Source organism: Sylvia atricapilla, chromosome 1 (assembly GCF_009819655.1).
Source record: "Sylvia atricapilla isolate bSylAtr1 chromosome 1, bSylAtr1.pri, whole genome shotgun sequence".
NCBI lineage: Eukaryota > Metazoa > Chordata > Aves > Passeriformes > Sylviidae > Sylvia > Sylvia atricapilla.
Window position 1 is genome coordinate 4,903,923 of NC_089140.1, and position 8,384 is coordinate 4,912,306.

At 46.5% G+C, this 8,384-nt stretch overlaps 1 long non-coding RNA gene across 1 annotated transcript; it reads left to right on the forward strand.

Moving 5' to 3' along the window:
- The first annotated feature begins 236 nt into the window (after positions 1 to 236).
- LOC136362582 (uncharacterized) lies at positions 237 to 1,560 on the forward strand. The gene is made up of 3 exons (XR_010743820.1): positions 237 to 268; positions 623 to 831; positions 991 to 1,560. It is a non-coding gene; the product is annotated as an uncharacterized lncRNA (long non-coding RNA).
- Positions 1,561 to 8,384: the final 6,824 nt, after the last annotated feature.

An 8,384-nucleotide genomic window follows, 5' to 3' on the forward strand; every position in this document is an offset into this window, starting at 1 on the left:
GAAGCACTCCAGGTAAAATCCATCTGCTCCTGGCCTCAGCACGGACAAACAAGACTGAAACTTGTGACTAAGCAGAACATGCTGAGAAGGGGAATGGAAGACAGAGTGGTCTTTTCCCTGTCTTCCCTCCCTCTGCTTCTTTCACTGATTTTCCTTCTCTCAACGTCCCCAGTGCTGAGGGATGTGGTGCCTTTGTTCCTCTCCCTGCCGATGTCAGGCTGTGCTGTGCACCTGCATTTATAGACTGTGAGCTTGGAGGAAGTTCAGGGTAAGGTTTACACACCACCGGACTGATTTTGTGAACACGGGTAAACCCTTAGGAAGATGGGACAAAAGTCGCAAGGCTCCCTTTAGCTGTTTGAATCCTCCTGGCCCCAGCCCCTGTGCCCAGTGTCTCTGGTACCTGTTCTTGGTGGTTCTTGTGGGAGTCCAGCTGCTCTCTGTTCAGGGAGGATGTGGCCATGCCCAGCACTCCAGGTCAGCACACACCACATGGCAACTGGCCACAGTCTCTATCTGATAAGATTTTGTAGACTCAGACACACAGCCACAGGCATTTGCAGATCCTCAGGACACACTCGCTGAGGCTCAAAAGGAGTAATTTTGCTTTTTCTCATGCCAGTCAGCTGACCCCGTTGCACGGGATGGAAGTGACGAAGCCTTTACCCTCTGAAAGCCTGGTCCAGGAGTGTGTTGAAACATCCTTCCCCTCCAAATCTCACCAGTGGTGCACAGAGCAGTTGCTTCGTCAGACACAGAAATAAGAGCACTTCTGAGAAAACAAAAAAATACAGCATTTTGTAAGCTCTGGGAATCTGGGAACGGAGGCAGGTGAGAGGCTGAATGGTGAACAAGGTCCCAGCTGAGCACAAAAGACACAGAGGCACCTCTCTATTTTCCCTGCTGTTGCCGGGACCTTTGATGTTGGAACACAATCATGAACACACTTTTCTCTCTGCTCTTCCAAATTCTGACTTGATTTTCTTTCAGGTTTAAAGTGTCCTGAAAGCAGCATAAATTATTCTCCTAGTCAGCAGTGTGGAGGGGGGAGGAGACAACTCTTGTCCAGGTGGGAACCCATCCAGCACGTGTGGCCTTCCAATGGACGTGGTTTGGAGCACGACTAATTAGTCATCAATGGTAAATAACAAAAGGATGATTCCAGCCGAGCCAGAGGTGGTAAATAATTAGTTACCTCGTGTGTTAAATGGTATGAGGAAGGACGGCTCTGTCAGATGACTCAGCGCTGATGAGGGGAAAAAAAAAGTGCAACGTCACAGTGAATATATGGATTTTCCAGGTCTGAGGATGATGTTGCCCAATGTAGACGTTGTTGGCCGTTATTACTGAAACAGCTCACTCTGAAATCTATCCAGCAACCAAAAAGCACCTGCCTCTAATAACAGAAGACTTGTGATGTGCATTAAAAAGGGTCTGAGGGATTGTTTCTACCAGCTCTGAGTAGGTGTAAATAACTTGATTGCTTCTAGGTCTTGCCAATTATTGGAAGTGATGTAATTTTTGTAGAAAAATAAAGACCTGACATCAAAGTGATGCTTAGCAGTGTTTTCGACAAAATCACTATCTCTAAATGCATACACATGAGGACAAAAATGTCCATGAAAAGCTTTCAGTGAAAAAATTTCCACAGATTCCATTTTCTCAGTTTCACTTCAGCAATGTTAAAATGTTTTGGTGACATAGAGAGGTCTTGTTTCAACTTGTTTTGATTGAATTTTGCATTGTATTCCAATATTAACTGAAATATTGTCAATGTGTTTTATATTTTATTGTGCTGGGATTTATGCTGCACCTCCTTTTGTTATGTTTAGTTTTGACATTATCGAAGTGAACTGTTTCAGTCGTATCAGACCAAATGGCTTTTATATTCTGTCTCCATCAAACCTTTTTAAATTTTATTGGTTTTTGTTCAGATTTGCAATGATGAATTGGAAGCAAATTTATGTATTTCCTGAATGACAAAAATTCTAATATCCAGCTCAGTCTGTCTGTGTATTTAAAAAGAAACTGTATAAATCAGCAACTTTGAAGAGCTGGTCTGTCTCCCAGCTCCACCAACACCCTGGACATGTCATTTAGGGCTTGACTATGTGAGAAAAGCGACTATAACAGGTATCCATGATCACCCAGAGCACATCCACTCCATATTAAGGATGAATTCTCATCTACAGTAGTTCTCCAGTCTATATCACTCACCCTAAACTCAAGCTTTCACCCTGTGTGAAATGTCAGTTGTGGTCAGATGAATCTTCCTTCACATTTCAAGGTGAGCACCCACTCAGCTGAAGATGTGCAGCATTCCTGTGATTAATCCCCCTGCCAGTGCCTGGTGCAGTGAGTTTTGGCCCAGCCTCAGAACAGCTCACAGCCATGCACAAAGGTTTTGGCTACATGATGCCCCTGTGTCTGCAGGGTGGCAGCCTCTGTGGGGCAAAGAGGGGCTGCACACTGGACCCCAGAGAAAAATGAGGGCCTAAAGAAAAGCACCACTTCTGTCATTTGGTCTGGACATTGTTTCAAGCTCTGCAGGTGGCATGGAGTTTTAAATTCCCACCAAAATTTAATTCCCCAGACAACTCCCTACATAAAAAAATCCCTCAATCTACCAGTCCACCCTATTTGTCAGATGCAAAATGAGCATTTATGCTAAAGTTTCTCATCTCAGATTGGTGTATCCAGATATATCAGGAGCATCTCTTTCCTTGTGTGAGCTCAGGGATGAGTGCAAAGGAACTTTGAACTTGTTGAGACCTCATTCCCACTCAGTATCACCCACATATTACAATAGTTGTCCTTTCAGTTTCCTGCATCATGGAAACATTTTCCTTCTGAGTGATCAAACACAGCAGCACCGAAATCCTTTCAACATGTCCATGAAGACACAGATTGCTTTTCCCACACCACTTTGCCCAGTCTGACTGTGCCTCCAGTTTGTAGAGCTGCACTGACAGAATCAAGCCACTCAGGGCTTGAGGACAGAGTTGGGCACACCTCATGAAGACTCATCCCATTGACAGCCAGGGAAAATCCCCACCTGAGCTGCTGGGAGCAGGGTGATGAGCTAGAGGATGTCCCATCCCTCATGCAGCTGGCTGGGGAGCAGGGGGTGAGCAGTCAGGACAAGGAGGCACGACCAGGACCACAGCAGATGTTTTCCCATCCGGTCTGGTCTGAGCAGCAGCCCCAGCTGCTTCTCTGGAGATGGTGAAAAGAGGAAGAGCTGTCAAAGACAGACAACACTGGGGTTTCAGTTGTGCATTTCAGTTCACCTCAAAGACTTGGCTGCTTTGTTTTTGCAGTGCCTTTATCTTTATTTTCCTTCACATGCAAGTGTTCTGAAGCCCCTTCTCATCTGGGGAACGCCTCAGGAGGAGTGCAGACCCAATTGTCTGCTCCCTCTGCCCCTCCACATCCAGGATGCGTTTGTAAATCATTTTATAGAGACAAGAAGTGTGATGGGCTCTTTGCACTCCCCTTTCTAGCAGCCCACTTTGTTATAAAATGGTCAAACCTTGGCCAAGTGGGAGACAAACCACAAACCTCTTCTATATCTTCTGGTTTCTTTTCGAAGACTCTGCAATTCTTTGAACACATTTTTTTCTTTTCTTCCCCCCCCCCCAGCTTCTTGGGCTGGTTAGATAACAAAACAAAAGATAAAAGCTTAAATAAAGTTGCAGCTGCTCAGCACCAGCCGAGCTCTTTATCACCAAAGGGGTGTGCAGGCAGAGAGGGGCACCATGTGGGTTCTCTCCTGTGACTCAACAAGGGAAGAAAAGTACCAGAAGGGGCTGATTTTGAATCTGTAATGAAAAATTGTATGAAACCTTGTGTTCCTTGTCTTTCAAAGTGATCTGGCCCCTTCCTGTCCTTCCAATTCAGCAAACAGCTCTCAAAGGTGAGGTGTTTTCTGCTGCTTGCAGTAGTATCTGCTCCATTTCTGGGATTTCTCCTCTTCACAGCTGCTACAGAAGGGCATTGGAGCTGCTGCTCTGGGTCACATCAAAGGCAGAAAAGCCTATTAAACAGTATTTCCCAGCAGCCTGGTGACCATCAGGCTCCCTCCCTTCCACCTGCTGGGCACTGGAGGAGGCTTGAGATGAGTCAACAACTCAACAGAGGTTTTGTTTCCCCAAAGCAAAAGGTGCACATGGTTTTCATGGAGAAATTGGAGTCTGAACATGGTTGGACACACTGCTGCTCTCTGCACTGGGCCTGAATCCCTTGACAGCTGGGTCTCACAGGTTAAAAGAAACAAGGAAGTCACACAAAGGCAACAGACTAGCAAGAGCTGTGGTTGCATGAGACAGCAGCATATTTAAGCTGGGGTTTTGCCTCTTTTCAACCCGAGCCACAATGCTGAGTATGCAGAGCAAAAGGTCACAGTAAAAAGCACCTTTAGGTTGACCAGAGTCACAGCATCACGATGTAAAGCAAGACAAAGAGCAGATTTCTTCCCCCCTTGTTACTCCAGATCAGAGGTAGACAACAGTGAAATCAATCCTGAAGGAACTGGGGTGGGGATGGATCTTCGGGCAAAACTCCCACAGCAGCCAGTCTGGCCAAGGAAAACAAAAGAGAAATTTATTACCAAATGACATCCAAGCCCATCCCATGCCCCAGTGTTTAGCAGGTTTTTGACTCTATGTGCTCTTTTTACCTTCCACCCCAATCTCCCCCAGATTTTACAAACAGCCTAAGGGACATTAACATTTACTTTAGCACCCCAATTATCAGTGAGGGTATTTATGTGGACAACTCATGATAAATTTATCTGCCCCTTTCTGAAGGATGACCTATGTCCAACTTTACTCCAAACAAACCTAACTCTTAAAGCACCAATCTGTGTAGGGACACTAATTTTGAAATAGAAATGGCTGAATTTCATCAAAGATTGACTTTCATCAGCAGGATGAAGCTCGGTTTTTCAGACAATATGCAACACTTGCACTGATGAGACAAACAGTCCAAAACCCAACTGTCTTTATTTTTGTACAGAATTTACATATGGAAACGTCTCCAGAGCATTTACTGTATGACTTAGAGAAAACAACTTAATTTGGGGCTTCCATTTCCTCTTCTATAAAGCGAGGAGGATGCTATTTATGCATTTTTCAGTTTAAATAACATGGAGCAGGTGCATCAAGTCCACAAGTGCTGCAGTCCTGGGACTTACTCCGTGGGCATCCGTGGGAAGGGGATCAATAACCCTGAAGGGGACATAAAGCTCTCCATCACTTTGGATGGCTGTAGGCACAGAGGTTTGTAATTTAAACTAGATTAATAGGCCATGAAAAGAAACAGACACCCACCTAAACTGCCTTATTTTCATTATCTTAGGAAAAAATTAATCAGGGCTGTTTAATACGTACTGCTCACCCTCATATTCACTATGTGGTGGATTTTATACATTATTAAAATCCTCACTTTGGTCCATTAGCCCTGAATCTCAATGTACCACTAACAATATAATTTAGACCTCTAGAGCCCCAACCACAGCCCTATTGGGGTATCTTTGTACCCCCATGGCAAAAACTAAATCATTAATGCTAAGTGTGGAGTTAAAAGCAGGCTGGGTTTTACAACCCTGCTGCTGTGAGCAGAGAGGCAGTTTCAGAGGGGAAAACTAAAATAGCACAGCACAAACTAAGAGGAAACCACCTTCCCTGGCTCTCAGGAAACCAAAACCAAACAAGGGTTAACTGGGCAGAGCCAGCACTGACTGTAAGTGGGAGGCTTGGGCTTTATTTTATTATTGTCATTAATTTCCTTCCTTTTACTTTCAGGAGAGGAGCACAGAGTTATTTACATTACATTCAAGTGTGCCCCACTGAGAGATATATATATATATATATATATACACCAGAAGAAACTTCAGGAGTAATAGAAAAAAAAGCAGCTGAAGGGACATGGATGATTTCTGCTGCTCACACCAAGGCCTTGTGCCATTTTTTCCCTTTGAGGCACACTGTGACAATGCCAGTTCCCCAGTTCTTCACTGGCCCATCTGCAGGGTGTCAGAAGGAGGGATGAGCCACTGTCACATGATGGGACAAGAGATGCCAGTGACATGCCGGATCATTTTCTTTAATCAATACTTTCTTTAATCACTTTTCAATAACACTTGGATTGCAGAAATAAGTAAGAGACACTTGGTTGGAGCTGTAGGACCCAGAGTTAATGAACTGGAGCAGTTCATGCCCCTTACTGCACACCTCTGCTCAGAAGAAGGCTCTCTGCCCATTTCCATTGCTGCATCTTGGAGGGTGGGTTCCTTTCCCTGGGAGCAGGGGGAATGGAGGCAGCAAACCCTGCGTGACTCTGCCTGCACCACTCCCTTTCTTTATACATTTCCTTTCTTCCTCCTATTTGGCTGTCTCGGCTAACTAGATTAGTAAAACACGTGCCTTTTGTGCAGCCCCGGGGATGGGGGGACCTGACCTCACCAGTGGCTTGGACATAAAAGCTCACTCAAAGGAAAGGACAAGTCCCCCCAGCCACCTCCACCCTATTCCTCCTCTGCTCCCTGGGACCTTGTTTAACTTCTTTCCCAGGGAAACCCAGCACAAGGCATTTGCCAGACCATCCCTTTGTGCAGCTGAGCCGAACTGGCTGTGAGAGGTTTTTTTTGCTGGAGAATCACAGGAGATTCACCAGCTCTCGTGGCTCCTTTCCCAAGGCTGCTCCTCCAGGGTATCCCTGCGTGCATCCCTTGATGGACACAGGCTCCTGGAAAAGCCTCAGCAGGGACCAAAGCATTTCACACTCCTGGCACATCCAAAAGTCCACACCTCATGGCCAGGTTTCTGTACAGCCAGCCAGAGGCTTTATTTACGGGCTGGGATGCTCAGCAGTGAAATGGTTAGAGCTCTTGGCATCAGGGGGTCATAATTACCCTTCCAAGTTAACACCCATTGAGATGAATGGGAGCACACCCTTTTCTGCGGGTGTTTTTGTTGCAGTCTGCCTGGCTGGGGACTCAAAGGCGAGAGTTTACCTTGGTTTGCAACCAGAAAGGCTGGAAAGCGCCTCTCCGTCTCTCTGGCTTTCTTTTTTTTTTTTTTTTTTTTTTTTTTTTAATAGGAAAAGGGAAAGTTTTGCAGATTTGTGGGATAGGGACCATGGGGGAATGGTGAAGCCGTATAATTTGGGTCAGGTGGTGCTGAGCACCCATGAAGTTGCCAGGCTTTGGAGAGCAGGAAAGGGCTGGAGTGCTCTGGGAACCGAGCTCCCGGGTTCCTGTCAGCAGCACGGGAAAGCTGCTGTGTTATCTTTTCCTCACATCTGAGAAAAGGAGCTGGAGCTGCTCAATCCCCAAAGCTCCTGGTGTTTCCCACACTTGGCTGCTGCAGGCACACCCTGGGCTACAGCCACTGTCCCAGCAGCATCACGACAGTGTCCATCTGGGAGGTGGAGCTGGGCTAAGCCTGGGGCTGCAGCGTGGGCTGGACATCCCTCCAAAGGTATTTGCCTTCAAACAGCTCTGGCAGGTGCAAAGCATAAGTGATGGAAAAGGGATGAACCCTGGCCTGGAATGAAACACCTCCAGCCTGTGGCTGCTTCAGACATCAGGTGTTTTTGTGGGTACAGCAGAGGAGATGCTCACCCCATCTGCCTGCCAGCAGTGGTTCTCCCCCAAGCAGGAGGAGTTGGCTGTGGAGGCAGAATGTCTGCTCTTTAATCCCCAGTTCCCATCCTGGCACACCTCACCCCTTCCAGCACCCCTTACCGTTCCCTGGGAATCCACAGTCAGAGCAGCTAAAGCCAGCTGGGATCACAAACTGGTGCCTGGAGGCCACGTTTGCAGAAGAGATGTTCACTGAGCAGCCCAGAGGGACTTCACTCCCCTTGCTGGTGTTTTGTGTCAGGATAACAACCTCACCTCAGGGGCTTGTGTGTACTTGAAAGGGTTCAGGTGGGAGAAGCAGCAAAACACCTGTCCCCCAGGGAAGATGCAGACTTTGCCATCAGAGGAGAACTTTATTGTGGATAATCTGGAGCAGTTCCTAGAATAAAATAAACCATCCTGGCACAAAGGTTTCCTCTCCACAGTTACACATTTATCAGGGGGACTAAGGGCCTGTAATGCTGCTCACAGCATGATTAGCATGAATGTAACCCAGGGAACACAACAAAAAGCAAGCAGAAATACCTTTACCACTCCACTCTATCCCGTTGCAGCTGCTTCCTCTCTAAGGTGCAAATGAAAGCTGCAAACGCCCATGTGCCAGGGGTTATTTGAAGGAAAAATTATGCTGGCTAGGGGATTAATGGTGTTTTCATCCACACTTTTCAGTGTAGTAAAACAAGGCTGAGACACATTCTGCTTGGCAGCAGGAGCAGCCCTAAGGCCTCGGGTGATTTGG